General features: G+C 52.3%; 1 long non-coding RNA gene across 1 annotated transcript in view; it reads left to right on the top strand.

The window, feature by feature from the left end:
- Positions 1-13,328, top strand: part of LOC129785803 (uncharacterized) — a 142,029-nt gene extending 128,701 nt beyond the window's left edge. Inside the window, exons 4-7 of the long non-coding RNA XR_008750051.1 lie at positions 1,228-1,353; positions 2,159-2,334; positions 6,391-7,035; positions 11,948-13,328. This is a non-coding gene — a long non-coding RNA (uncharacterized LOC129785803). The remainder of the gene's footprint in view (positions 1-1,227; positions 1,354-2,158; positions 2,335-6,390; positions 7,036-11,947) is intronic.
- The last annotated feature ends 818 nt before the right edge of the window (positions 13,329-14,146 follow it).

The raw sequence follows: 14,146 nt of genomic DNA, 5'->3' as shown, positions 1-14,146 counted from the left end.
AAGGCTCTGGATCCTCCCAGCACTCTGGCTCCAGGAGGAGGGAGCATTCAGCACGGGGCCAGGGCAGTGAATCACCTTTTAGGAATGAGAGACATTTCCCCCTTCAACACATCCCCATCAGGGCCGGCTGAAAATAAATGGCTGTTCTGGCAGTGCCAGCCACCCGTGCCATGGGGCCCAATCCGGCGCCTTGCTCAGGCTGGGGCTGAGCTTTGGTGAGACCCTCCGCCTGCCCTTGGCAGCGTGCGGGCAGTGGGGAGAGCCCTTGTGCGGGTCTCCCAGCACCCCATCTCCGGCTGCAACAATCCCGTTCGGAGCGCCCTGCCCGGAGCCTTCTGCGCTGCAGGAGCTGGTGCTGGGCGCCGCCAGGACCCCTCGCTCCTCCCTTCCAGCCAGAGCAGGTGGCTCGCTCCTGGCAAGAGCCGGGCAGAAATTTCCCTGCAAAACACTTCTCTGTCAGAAGATGCCATTTCGCCAAAGGTGAAACATTTGCGGAAATGCACTGATTTTGATGAAATTGCATTTGGAAAGAAAAATCAAAGGAGAAAATCATTTCGATAAGGCCAGAGCATTTCAGTTTGACCTTTTATGAATTAAATGGCATAGGGTTTTTTCCATTTCAAAAAGCATTTTGTTTCAATGTACTACATATATATATATATATATATATATATCTCTGTAAGAACTATTGAAACCAGAATTAAATGTTGTGATTATCCCACCACGTGATGATAGGTTTCCCCCACTGCGATATTGCAAGAAGTTAAGCCCAAATACCCTTCTGCTTTGAAACAGGGAAGGGAAGTCAGAGAAATGAAAGAAGTGTGGTTCTTCGGCCACCCGGCCGCTGGGACGTGCTGCCAGTGGCCACATCCCCGCTGGGGCTGCCAGCTCCAGGGCTGGGGAGCGGGCACCTCGGGCCGTGCTGCTTCCCCCCGCCGGGCAAAGGGACCATCTGCACAGTCCTTGGCCTCCGCACACCTGCCTCGTCTTCCCAAGGTGCCCAGAGCAGAAGGGATGCTCGTATCTCTCGCTGCTATCTGTTTTCAGTTGACTATTTACTGTCCACTGCTTGGAAAATAAAAAATTAGCCAAGTAGCCCCAGGTATTAATAACAGATTAAATCAGCACTTAGCTTTCGGCTTCCTCAGGACAAGGATTCTCTTTTTTTTCCCAGATGAAAAGTTCCCAGTGATAATGAGAACAGTAAATGTTTTATCTTTACAGGGAGACAGGCAGAACAACGGGCGCAGGAGGAAATCTCTGAATCACAAAGATGTCACCCAAGGAGCGGCGTGCCACCAGTCTCTGTTCAGCACTGTGTTTTCCTGCAATGTACCATTTTCACTGCACGTAAGTTGTCTCATTATTGTAGTCAACTTCTCCTGGGCAAGGAGGCTGTCCCTTGGCTGTGCCATAGACCCAGAGTGTCACTTCTGATCTCGCTGGGACTCACCTTTCCTTGCCAAATAATAACGCCGTGGTGGCTGCCGCATTGCTGTGCAGCATCCGCAGGGCAGGGGCTGTCGCTGCCTGTCGGCGTGTGCCATGCTGAACACGCCACCATGCTGAACACCCCAGCACTGTGGCTGGCGAGGGCCTGCGGATGCTTCCCGCTGTGAAAAATGAAGTGAGACTTTGTTGGGAGGCTTCGAGGTACAGCGAGGCTGCGGGAATAGCCAGTGGCTCGGAGGAGGTGGGGTAGGGATTAAAGATAAAGAAGAAATTTCAGCTCATTGGCAGGGCCCATATTTTTCCAATATAAAAGCAAATGGGGGAACCCTTAAATAAATTGACTCTATAAAAACGTCCTTTTGTATTACTGCCTCACCTTTTCAGGGGGAAAACACCAAGTTTTATTTTCATGGCTTCCAAATAAAAATATCATTGCTGCTTCATAATTTCAGAGAACCAACAAGCAGTCCATAGCTATTTAAAATACACAGGCCCCCCTCGGTACCCACCATCCGCCCGGCTGCAGGAGCAGCTGCCACGTAATTACAAGTCCTCGTCACAAGTGCGGAGAAACAAGTTGTGGCATTTAGGAAAGGTCTGCAAAAATAGGTGTCAGACCTTAACTAATAGTGATTGTCCTTCCATTCTGCTGTAATTTACATTTAATTCACACATTTCATTTCCATTTAAAATATGATTACAGTGTTTTGAAGCACATCTCACCTGTCCCCTCCGATTATGGCAGAATGAAAATAACACGAAGCAGCAGGAGCGAGGCTGGCTGCCCCAGGTCTTGGCTGCGGGATGGTAAACACATGGTGCCGTTCTCTGAGCTGGGGAAAGGGACAGAGAAGAATTCCGAAAACATCACCCGAGCAGGTACGGAGGGACATCCATGGACACACAGCCCTGCTGGTTCTCGCTGCAGGGCTTTAGGCACCGGCAAACAGAGGAAATGAGTAGTGCCAACAGAGCGAGCTGGGGTGCAGAGGGCATGACTCTCTAGGCTGTGTTTTTCCATGTTTTTTCATGGAATACAGAGGCTTATCCTTGTGGCATGCTGGCGTGGCATGCAGACATGTAACTTTGTAAGAAAAAGCAGTATCTGGGCATCTGGTACAGCCCACTGCGAAACAGAGCCACAGGCTATCCTGGGAGAGTGCGACCAGTGCCTGGGGAGCAACACCATGAGCTGCTCATTTGCGAGGAGCTGGTTTAAGTCCAGGCCTGCTCAGTGGGAGCTGGGCGAGGGAGCCTGGTCCTGCAGCAGTATTGCATCCGGCAAGTTTCTATAGAAATAAGACGTTGAATGTGGAGCTGAATCTGGCTGGGAATTAGTACTCCATAATTCATATCCTGGAGTTTGCTTTTTGTAAGTCCAAGCAATTTAAGCCGCTCAGTTTCATTTCAGGTACCACTGCGCTTTTCTCTGCCTCTCACTATCGCCCAGCTCTCCCTGCTCAGGGTTCTCAACAATTTTTTTCCTTGAAGCTCGTTTCCCACAGATTTCAAAATAGGAGGATGCAAGGGAGGGACTAATAAGACCAAGTTTCTGGGTTTTGCTTACACTTTATTTCTACCTCAGCATCATCTGCAGCAACAGCTCAGCTTGGCACGAGGCTTTCTTATTGTTGCTGCAACAGGCGATGGATTCCTGTGCCTGCGGGCCGGGCATCTGCCCAGCCCAGTAGCAATCGAATGGGCTGAAGCGGCATGTGCCCAAGCAGGAGCACTGCTCTGCAAAGCATGTGCCAATCCAGCATCCACTGTAATCCCTCCCCGAGGGGACGGAGCTGGTCCCCAGGGGGGCCGTAGTGCTCTCACATGCATCCTCTGGGTACCAGCCACCACCGGATTCCCCAGGGCTCAGCGTCACGGAGCACACGGGAGCACGTGGCAGCTGCAGCTCGAGGCTGTTCCCCGCTGCGCAGAGGCGTGAGCTGTATTTGAACACCTCCCGCTCCAGGCAGGCAAGGTGATGGAGGGGAGATGGGCAGTGATGTTTCACTGGGAGGTTACAGTGGGTTTTGACCTCCATCTGAATTCCAGCACAACGTTCAGTGCTGCCGGAGCGCCCATTCCGGTTTTGTGTCTGCCTTCCTGCCGGGCAGCTCCGGCACACCACCGGTCACTCTGGTTCGCTGACGGAACTTGCCTTTCTCTTCCCTCCTCCCTTCTAAAAGAATTTAGACACACAGAAGCTCTTCTGTGGAGAAGGAAGAGCAGGTCCTTGCCCTTGGCAGCCTGGGAAGAGGAAGTTTTACCCTCTCGTGGAGCAGGTGCACCATGGGGATGAAATCCCCCCTGCAGAGTTCTTCGTAAAACCTGCGCTCTATTTAAGCCATCAAAGCAGGGATTCAGTGGGACAGAAGAGGAGCACAGGCAGTGTGGTATCTGTAGCAGTCAGGTGCTGTTGCAGAGACTGGCCTGGCCTGATCGTGAAAGAAATTTTAGTTTCTCCAGCGTGCAAAGCTCATTCGTGCTGCCAGGCTGAGTCTCCCCGCGCTCGGTCTCAGCAGTACATATCCCAGTGTTGATCTAAAGTGCCGCAGGGGATGGTGCTGGGGCCCTTCTCAAGCCAGGATTCATCCCAGACAGCATCCTGGAGGTGGAAGCTGCTTTGTAAAGTGCTTTTTACCAGGACAAAGGGAGAAAGTCACCAAGAGAAGGGGGACCCTCCCTGGGGAGGGAGCCATCCCTCCCGCATTTGAAGACAGAAGTGTCCCAGGGGAAATCTTGACACGCTTACAGTCTGCTGTGTTAGTTGTAGGACTTGTTTATTTGTGTAGCTCGCTGAAGCGCTGTCACAGCAAGGAAAGGACACTTGGCTTCTCTCTGCCCTGGCTGTAAGTGCTGCCATTGCGCTCGAAGAGAGCGGGAGCTCGGCCCAATGCTTCCTGCTGTTCCAGCCATGCACCAGTGCAGGGGCCTGGTGTGTACCTGCCTGGAGGCATCAAATAATACGTATTTGGCAGCAAGGCAGTGAAATCCTGCAAACCAAGTACTCGCTGAGTAACATTTCACCTGAGCACGCTGAAACCAGCACAACTCTTTGCAGCAGCTTCCATAGGGTTTGGAAGAGTCTGCAGGCTTTTCTGCAACCTGGCTGCCTCTTAAATTTACGCCTCAGGCACCCAGGTGAGGAGTACCCTGAAATGAAGGCACCTCTTCATCACCCAGCAAACCCTCGCCGCATTGTGCTCGTGCCATCGCTGCCTCTGCTTCTGCATCTGGGGCAGTTTCCATCCTCCTCATCCATCTAGGAGAGGCAATGGCCTGGCTGCACCCACCCTGCTCGAGGGGACCCTGTGCTGCTGCTTGCTCCCCCGAGGAATGAATCAAGTGGGAAATACAGGTTTCTGAACATCAACATCCCTCCCATGGATCAGAAGTTCCCAGGACCTGCACAAGCGCAGTACAAAGCGCCAAAGATGCTGCCCAGAAATGGGAACAGCCAAAAACACTTCCAGTGCTGCCCCCGTTGGGGCTCACTGAAGGAAAAGTTTACCTCCTCCCGCAGAGGTCTTTCAGAAGATTTTTTAAGCACAAAAACTCTTGCCTAGAAAATAAATCAGGCTCACCCTCCCCACCATGTCCTCATCCCACATCTCCCCCGCGCTGCACCCACCCCCAGAGCACCAAAAAGGCACAGACGCGCTGATTAATATCTGCTACGTGTAGGGGAAAACAACAACCCCGTAAACAGTATTATTAACCCATGGGCTGGCAATAAATCAGTGTGAGAAGGTGACCTCAGCAATGCTGGAGTAATCCTGCGTGTCAGGGTAAATTTATGAGGCCAATTTTATTGGCCTGTATGACCCAGGCTCCTTGGAGATGTCTCAGTAACAAATCCAATCCATATCATTTATTAGCTTTGTACAGTGTCAGCTCTAAGCATAGGAGGGATCCCATTAAAACGTATTGCTCCCTCTGCAAAAGATGGGCGCAAATAAGCTGTTGGATAATTGTCAGCTGCAAGGAGCCCCCGATTAAGAAATTGCTCATTGCAAATCTGCTCGTGGGTCCATAAAGCTCCCTGGAGGTGGGGGCGCTGGGGTCTGGGTGGGCACCGTCTGCCTGTGTGGGAGGCAGGCAGGGTTTAGCCATGGGAGCAGAGGTGCTGGGCTCTGGGGAGTTCCCAGCGGAGTCCCGCTCTCCCCCCAGCCCCCCCCACGTGCTGGATGAGGAGCCGGGGGCCCTGGGGGCTGCTGACCTGCCAGGAGCCAGGGAAGGTGCAGGGACCACGGGGTTGCAGCAGGAGGTGCAGGGATGCGACAGCGCAGGCATCTTGCGAATGCATCCCAGACGGTGCTGCGGCGCGGGGGGCGGCGAGACGATTTTGAAGTTGGCAGTGGCTGAACCCCCTCCTTGAAGGCAGGAGACCGCTGGTGGGAGGGGAGGGACCTGTGGCCGGGCCCTGCGGGCAGCGCCAAGAAAAAGCTCCGTTTCGGCAGCCGCTCGCAGACCTGGCGGTGACGTGCGTCGTGCCCAGCACACTGGTGACGGGAGCAATCACGCCTTCGCACCAGCACCTCCAGGGTCTGATCTCTGTTGGCTAACCAGAGTCTGGTGGAGGCAGTTTAAGTCTGTTTGACTGTCCCTGTCATCATAAGGTTTACGGATGGTTAATTTATTCTTTATAGCACAGTCATTGATGGCTGTTAAATCACAAATGAGAGCCAATAAAGGGTGAATTGCAGCTGAAATTACACTGTTTATATGACAGCAGAGTGCTGGCTAAAAGATTCATATGCCGCTGATGAAGTACGTTATAAATTTTAATTACCATAGTTTGTACAAATGACATGTTTGAAATGCTATTGAGTAATGTGACCCTGATAATGAAACTATAAAATAAATCATTAACTTTCTGAATGAGCTTTTTTATTTCCATGCTACATGAAGTAAACTTTCCAATTTATTCCATTGCAGCCTTCTTCTGAAAAAAAGTGCAGAGAGGAGAGTCGCTAACCACCCCCTCCACTCTGAGGGACACTGACAAGCAGACCAAAGGAGGGATGAGTGGGACCATGTTGGAAAAGAAGTCAGAAGCCTGGCCGAAACCAGCCAGAGCCCTCAAACTGCTCATGGTTTCACCCTGGCTAATACAGAATGATGCCTTGCTCCTGCAGCTGCAACCAGCTTAGCTGAGGAAGCGCAGAGATAAAAGCAGCGCTTGAGAACCAGCTCTGAAGAGCCATAAAAATCACAAGCACAGAAGAGAGAAAATCTCCATTAAAGTCAGAGCATAATTATAACTCACTCATTGGCTGGGGGCTTTGCAGCCCCAGTTGCTGGAGATCCCCCTGCCCTCCGCCGGGAGCTCCCTGGATCTGCCAGGGCTTTGAAGCAAGAGCGAGGGTGCCTGAGCCCCCGGCTGCTCGGCACAAAGCGGAGATAATTCCCTGGATGAGGGTGATGAGACAAGTTTCGGCCCAGCAAGGGATTTCTTTGAAGCCTGCCTGGGGAAGGAGGCGCAGACCGGGCAGTTACCGACACAGCATGCTGCAGTCTAGCTCCGCTCGCTCGCGGAAAGAGGATGATGCTTCCTAAACCCTGGAATGACACTCGTACCAGGTTGTTACCTTATTATATTGCCATAGAGTATTTTTTAAGGGATACAGGGCACGAAACAAGATGGGAGTGCAACAGAGCTGCTTTCTCATCCCTTTGTAGAGGGGTGCTCCAAACAGGAAAGTGCTCGCTGTGCTCCTTGTCCCGGGTACTGGGGTCACCCATCCCCCCGAGTCGGGGCAGTGGCTCCCCCTGGCCCCCTGGAAAATCCACCAGGTCTGGGGCTCTCTGCCAGCACCACTGGCTTCTTCCTCATCTCCTTAATTCAGTTGGACTCTTTGCACACCTCGGGTTGAATGTGAACCTTTCCCCAGCTTTCTCACACTGTAAACAAACAACGTATCTGCCTCACATGGCAAACAAAAGGCAATAACAGGAGTCTCCAAATCAGTGGCAGGGGGAGGAGGGGGAAAAGGGACCTGTGACATTTTCAGGCTGTGGGGATGCAGCAGAAGGTTGTGGTGTCAAGTACTGTGCAGCGGTTGTGTTTCAAGAGATGGGGTAATTTATGACCCATAGTAACGTTTGTGGTTCTTTGTGTGGAGGTAGAGATGGATCTTATTTTTCAGGGCATCAGCTGCTGGTCTCTGGGGTCCCTGCATGCCAGGGAGTCCCTGTCCACAGAAACTGGTGGATCCGTGGCTGGGTGCATCACGTCCAGTGCTGGCTGACTCCCCCTGCCCATCCTCTTCCCTGGAGCCGCCTCTCTCCGCATCTCTGCCCCAAGCTGCTCCTTACCAGAGGACACATGCAATGAGTTCAGGTCCTGCCGAGTGTCAGAGTTAAGTGGGGCAAAGCATGTTTGCCGGACAGGCGGCCGGCGTGGGTGCCCACTGCTGGCACGGGGCCAGCCAAGCCCGCTGGCCCCCGTGGCACAGCCGCCGACTGCAAAGGCCAGAGCACCCCACCACCTCTCACCGCAGACCTCGCTGGGCCTTTTTTCCTCCCCAAAAGTGTTTGGAGTTGAAGGGCTTTTAACGCCTGCTTTTGTCTTATCAGCCAGACTGAAAATATTTCCAAGCAGGCTGCTCATGCCGCACTACTTACCATTAAAAGAAAGGACCACATTATTGCTGTTATAAACCATTGATTAAGGTTTATAATAGCAATAATCCCCTCGAAATTCATTGTTACTGCAGTTAATGACCAGTTTATTAGAGCGTTAACCATCCTTGGCAATGGGCTGAGTCGTTTAATGCTGGTAACGACCAATTTCTCAAGGGTTATTGCTTAAATAACAAGCCTTTGTTAGATATATGTTCAACCACCAGATACTGCTCCAGCTGGAACCTTCTCCTGTGAAATAATTGTTAATTATTTCCTCCAAGTTTTGCCACCATGCTTCAAAGTTTTCGATGGAAAGGGTTGCTGAGGGTGCAGAGCGTCAGAGATGCTGAGACCGGGCAAAGCGAGGGGGAGCAGCCGGAGATATGTGAGGCAGCACCCAGAGGGAGGTGGGTGTAGGACTTGTGGTTGATGTATTTTTTCCTCTTCTGGCACCCGAGACTGCCCCAGCCCTGGGCCTGTCCAGCCCAGCCACCCACGGGGCTCTGCAGAGGCACCGGCTCAGGTTGGAAGCAGCAAAGCTTCCAGTGCCGAGCCCCGGACTCCCGGGCATCACGGCGAGCCACCCAAGAAGGGTGAGAGAAACCAAAGCTTTCCCTCCCTTCTTCTTTTACATTAATATGATCTGAACATTTCATCGCGTTAACTGTCCTATCGTGCCACGTTAGTATCATCCTTCTAACAGCGCTCATTTTGCCTGACATGGTATGAAAGGTACAGATACAATTACCCTTTAATTGTGTCCTATTAGCAAAAATAAATACTGATACAGTGTGAGGTTGACACAAAACGATGGCAAATCCCTGGGAATGGGATCGGACTCTTGTGCCCGGAGAGTGCCCAGAAGCCTGCGCGCGTCGAGACAAGTGTTGGCCAGGCTGGTGCGCTGAGCAGGAGGGTGATCGCTGCCTGGGCTTCTGTGCCGACGCTCGGCAGGGGCTGTGCTGGCTGTGCCACCAGCCGTGCGGGGACACCCCGGCCGTGGCATCAGTGGGGATGAAAGGAGGCTGAAATGCTGTGATCTGCTCACTCTCTGCTGCTCACCCCAGATGCCTAATCTCTAGTGGCTTTTTGATGATTTTGCTATGAAAAAAAGTATCCCCGCATCACCCCCATGAAATTACATTTCCATAGTAAACTAAATTTCCAACTTTCCTGATTCTCTTTAAGGAACAGAAAGGAGATCTGAAGTTGGGGGCTTAGGTGAAACCTGGACGGTGCTGGGTTTGGTCTTGGTGTTCCCCTCCCTCCTTTCGCTTTGTTCCTGAGTTTATGGGGTCTTTGAGGTGTCACTGAAAAGAACAAGGAAGATGGAAGGAGGGATTACTCCAAAACCTGGGAGAAGTGTAAGTCCTGGTTTTGGCAGTGAGATTCTGATCTTCTCCTGTGATGCTTCAGGCTCTTCCAGTACCTGAGGAAGCAGGATTCTGCCCGAAATAAATTATAAAGTGGAAAATACAAAACCGAAAAACTTTGAATATTTTTCCCCCTCCGCTGGAAGGAGTTACCAGTTTCTGACTGCTTCCGCCATCAGCCCAAACTGCTCGCTGATGCCCGGCGGCTTTGGAATGGGCCCTGGCTGGGAAAAGCAGGAGGCGGCCGAGCTTCGCTGGCAAAGCCGGGCTGGGTCTGTCTCTGGTCCCTGTCACAACTGCTGTGGGGATTTGTGCGAGCATCCGTGTTATTTTAGAGATAATGTGAGCAGAGTGGAGCATGTCACAGGATAATGGTCTCCTGCTGCTAGGCTGTTCTTGGCATTTATCAAAAAATGACACCAGAGGGAATATGCTCAAGGGAACCGAGGTGTCGATTCGATGACTGCTATTTCATGATAAAAGTTAACAGAAATAAAAATGAATCAGTCACAAAACAGCTTATTTATAGCTGTGCCCGGCCCAGGAGGGGATCCCTGGGAAAGGCGGGGCAGAGGTGCTGGCCGTGCACACCTGCGCCGGCATCGCGCTGCCGGGAGGAGCAACATGGTACCTTCCCCACCATTCCCAGGAGCGGTGGTACCTTCCCCACCATTCCCAGGAGGAGCGGTGGTACCTTCCCCACCATTCCCAGGAGCGGTGGTACCTTCCCCACCATTCCCAGGAGGAGCGGTGGTACCTTCCCCACCATTCCCGGGAGCGGTGGTACCTTCCCCACCATTCCTGGTGGGCAGTGCAGGGACTGGTGCTCATGCAGAGTGGGAGGGGAGGGCTGGGGGATGAAATCATTTGAGGTTGCTCAAACCAGGCTAATTTTCTGGCTCCTGGAGCAGGATTTGAGCAAGCAGAGGACAGCAGGGTGGGGGTGATGTCCCGTGCTCCTCTTCCCCATCGGTCTGTGCTGCTCTGCCCTCGAGCTGCCCAACCAGGCAGTGCTGCCCCCAAAAGTACCCCCAGATGAAACAAAACTGGGTGGCATCCCCTGGATTTCACACATTCTCCCTCCTCCTCTGTGTCTTAGCACATAGAAGCCCAAAGCGTTTTGCACGGTGCTTACAAAATAAAACACTTCCGGTGTTTTGCCTAAAAGCAAATATTTTGAGCAAAATGTTTCAGCGTTGCCTGTGTTTATCCATCACCGTAGGGGTGGTCCCTGGACAGAGCTGTGACCCCGTGCTGGGCTCAGCTCTGGTGACCCAAGTCCCAGACCCAGGGGATGCAGATGGAGCCCGGCTTCCCTGAGCCTGGAGCACTTTGAGGGTCTTGTTCCCTCAGGGGGGGGGCGGACACCAGGTCTCTTGCTGGCTGTTTGCTTTCAGCAGGCTGTACCCGAGGGAGCTGGGCGGGTGGGCTCAGGGGGCAGAGCATGCCAGGCAGGGACCGTGCATTTGGGGGTCCCAATGTACCAGCCCAGCAGGTTGTACACCTGCAGGAGCCTGTAGTGATGTTCATGGCCTGGGACTTCTGGTGAGATGCTAGGGGGAGGAGGAAAAAAGGGCAGAACTTTAAAAAAAACCCCAGCCAGCCTTTGCTGTAGTGGCTAAAATGTCTAATCATAGGTCTGGTATTAAATTAAATATCCTGGCTAAACCAGTCTCATCGTGGATATTGCACTAAGTTAAACACACAGCTATTTCAGGCAAGGTGGGGGTTGGGTTTCCACACCCGCCCATCAAAGGCACCCTAAAGCTAAAAGCTTCCACTTTATCAAGGTGAACAAATTAATCGGCTAATTGTTGCTGGGGCCAAGTTCTGGTGTGTTTCCAGTGGGATGGTCTGTTTTTGTTATCTCAGCTGTGGGCAGGGAGGAGAGGAGGAGGAGGGAGGCAGAAGAAGGGCACTGCAGCACCTGGGCTGTTGGCCCGCCGCGCAATGGGAAACAACAGGGGCCACAGGGGACGCGTCGCTCTTTTCCACCTACATGTTATTCCAGCCATAAATCCGAGTGACCAGCTTGAACTTTTCTCAATTGACATGTTTACAAGGGAAGTCCACATTTGACAGGAAAATTAAGCATATCAATCACTTAACGAGCTCGTTAATGAATGGCTCTCAGATCTCTCTGATTTTGTGCCTGGTAGCACAATTTATTGATCAAGCGTGCCTTCGGCCGCAGCCAGATGTTGCCGTGCCTTGATCCTGGGAGCCGGGACAGCCCTGGCCAGGGTTTAGCGAGAGGTCATTTTCTCCAGCAGACCCCAGGTTGCCTTTTCTGTCTTCTGTTTTCTCTTTCTTTCTCTCCCTTTTCCCCCCACCAGAACAAAGAGAGCAGATGCGGGCTCGGGGCCCCTCACACCCACTCAGACATATGGAAGCGATCTCCTCTGTCTTTGTAATTACACAGGAGCTTGCTTTTCAATGGCTCTGGGTTTTATTGCACAGAAACCAACCTATTCCTACATAAAACATTTTTACAGCTTCTCCTCTAGGGGCTCCTTGGCGAGGACCTGTCAGGTATGAAAGCACGCAGGACCCCCTGGCAGCCAGCCGGGCGAAGCGGGGACCCCCGGGGTCCCCCGGCAGGAGCACGCGGCGACCGGGGACAGCGCGGGAGGCAGAGGGAGAAAAGCTAAGGTGAGGTGTCGCAGTGGAAGGATGGGAGCCAGATCCCCCAGTAAAACCTAACAGCTTTTGAAAGGCAGCAAAGAACGCAAAATAATCCTCAAACCTTAATGAGACCCATAAGTAAACCCTGGCTGTATTTGCCTTCCCAGCCCTGGATGTGCCTGAAATCCCACCTGGGAATGTGTTTGTAAAAGCCCCGTTTGTCTGAACATCTCAAAGACACTCCTGAGGTTGCAGTGGGACGGAGGATGCTCACAGCTGTTTCTCTGTGGCCGGCCATGGCAGCGGGGTGCAGGACGCTCACTCCTGTTTCTCCACTGGGGATATGAGCTCAGAGTCACCACGTTTCAGCTCTGCAGGGAAACTTTGCATGTCCCATGTCCCGGCTGCGGGCACTGACCCAAGCCCAGCAGCCGCGGGGAGGGTACACTGGTGGTACCCACCGCGCCAGGCGCAGCCTTGCCTTGCCCTGGGTCAGGGTGAGGCGAGAAGCAGCCCCCACAGACAGCCCCGTGTGTACGTGCCGATGGACGGTGACAGTGACGGCTGAACAACCCATCCATCCCCCCCAGGATCTGTACTAGCTCATGTAGTAAAGTCTGCTTTGGATATACTGTCGGCTTGTTTCAGGAGGGCTTAGTAAAACAATGGAAGAGTTACTCTGCAATCTAATGGAGTAAAAAAAAAAATATCCTATAGTGCATCATGAATAGTCCAAAATGCAAAGATGACAATTTAAGTGTTTAAAATGTACTCAAGGTAATTCCAAACAAATTTTAAAGCCATTTCAGACTATAAAACCCCTCAGCTAAATCATTGGTTATATGGTGGCGGTGCTTATGTTGCAAAATATCCCCAGCATGAAAGGGAAAGTTTAAAAAATTGCCGGTTAATCCTTATAAATTACTTATTAGTATTGCAAAGCTGGAGCTGGAGGAGCCTTCCAAGTGAAGGCCGTGCTGTTTGGTCACTTCTTGCCCGGCTCTGTGAGGAGCACTTGGGGGCTGGCTTTGATTTGTTGGGCTCTGCGAAGGCATTGATGTGCTTCCAGAGTGTTGCATCAGCGCTGATGTCATGGCACGGCTCTGGCTTCATCCCTCCCGCTCCTGCGAGAGCCTCCCCCTCCTCCTGGCCATTTCAAGGAAGCCACAAAGCTCGGGCTGTCCCTGCTGCAGCCACCCTGACGGCTCTCGCAATCCCTCTCAGCAGCTGGGGGGAGTTGCCCCCCAGGGAGAGCCGTAGCTGCAGGGAAGGGTGGGCTCAGGTCCCCCAGTGCTGCACCCCAGTGCGGGGGGGGCGGGGGGCAGGGTCCCTCGTGCCCCCCGGCCACCCGCCGTGGGGCTGGTTGATGTCTCACGAAATGTGATTTATTCTGGGCCATCGCTGCAGCCCCCGCCTGCCAGAGGGGCAGTCACTGGCGGCTCTCGGCTACATCGCAGCAATGCAGATCCTTTTGCTGGGTGTCCATGTTTCACACCCTGCCAATGGATCAAACCCACCGGGAAGCGGTGAAGTGCATGCAAAGAAAATAAAACTTTATTCCCTTCCCTGTGCTTCTGGGCTCCTAACTTTTCTCCTGTGTGTTTGTGCCCTGATTTGAGAAAGCGACACAATCTCGCTCACTCGCTCTTCTCTCGCTCTTTTCCTTTCACCAAACAGATGTAACTATTTATTCCTTATGTCCCAGTTTTCCTGTAATTTCATAAAGTGCAAATTTGCTGTCCTGCTCCCAAATGCCGAGTCGGTGGTTTGTCATAACAGTCATCAGTAACTGTCGCTTTCTGCCTGGGGCTTAATTAACCCACTCTCTCATTAGCATGTCCATGCAGTTGTAAGGAATGAAAGCCTGATTATTTTCTACAACAGTCGCAGCCAATTACTGCACTGAAATGGAACCACATTAATCAAATCTTTAGTACAGTGGCAAATTCAGAGATATCAGATTGCAAAAGACTGCAAACCTAATATGTCACTGTCAGCGGAGCTACGCAGGCATTTAGCGAATTGCATTAAATAGATGGCTTCGCTGAAACCGCATGAATTTAATATGT

Source organism: Falco peregrinus, chromosome 17 (genome assembly GCF_023634155.1).
Source record: "Falco peregrinus isolate bFalPer1 chromosome 17, bFalPer1.pri, whole genome shotgun sequence".
Classification (NCBI taxonomy): Eukaryota; Metazoa; Chordata; class Aves; order Falconiformes; family Falconidae; genus Falco; species Falco peregrinus.
This window is presented reverse-complemented; position numbering and strand designations above follow the sequence as displayed.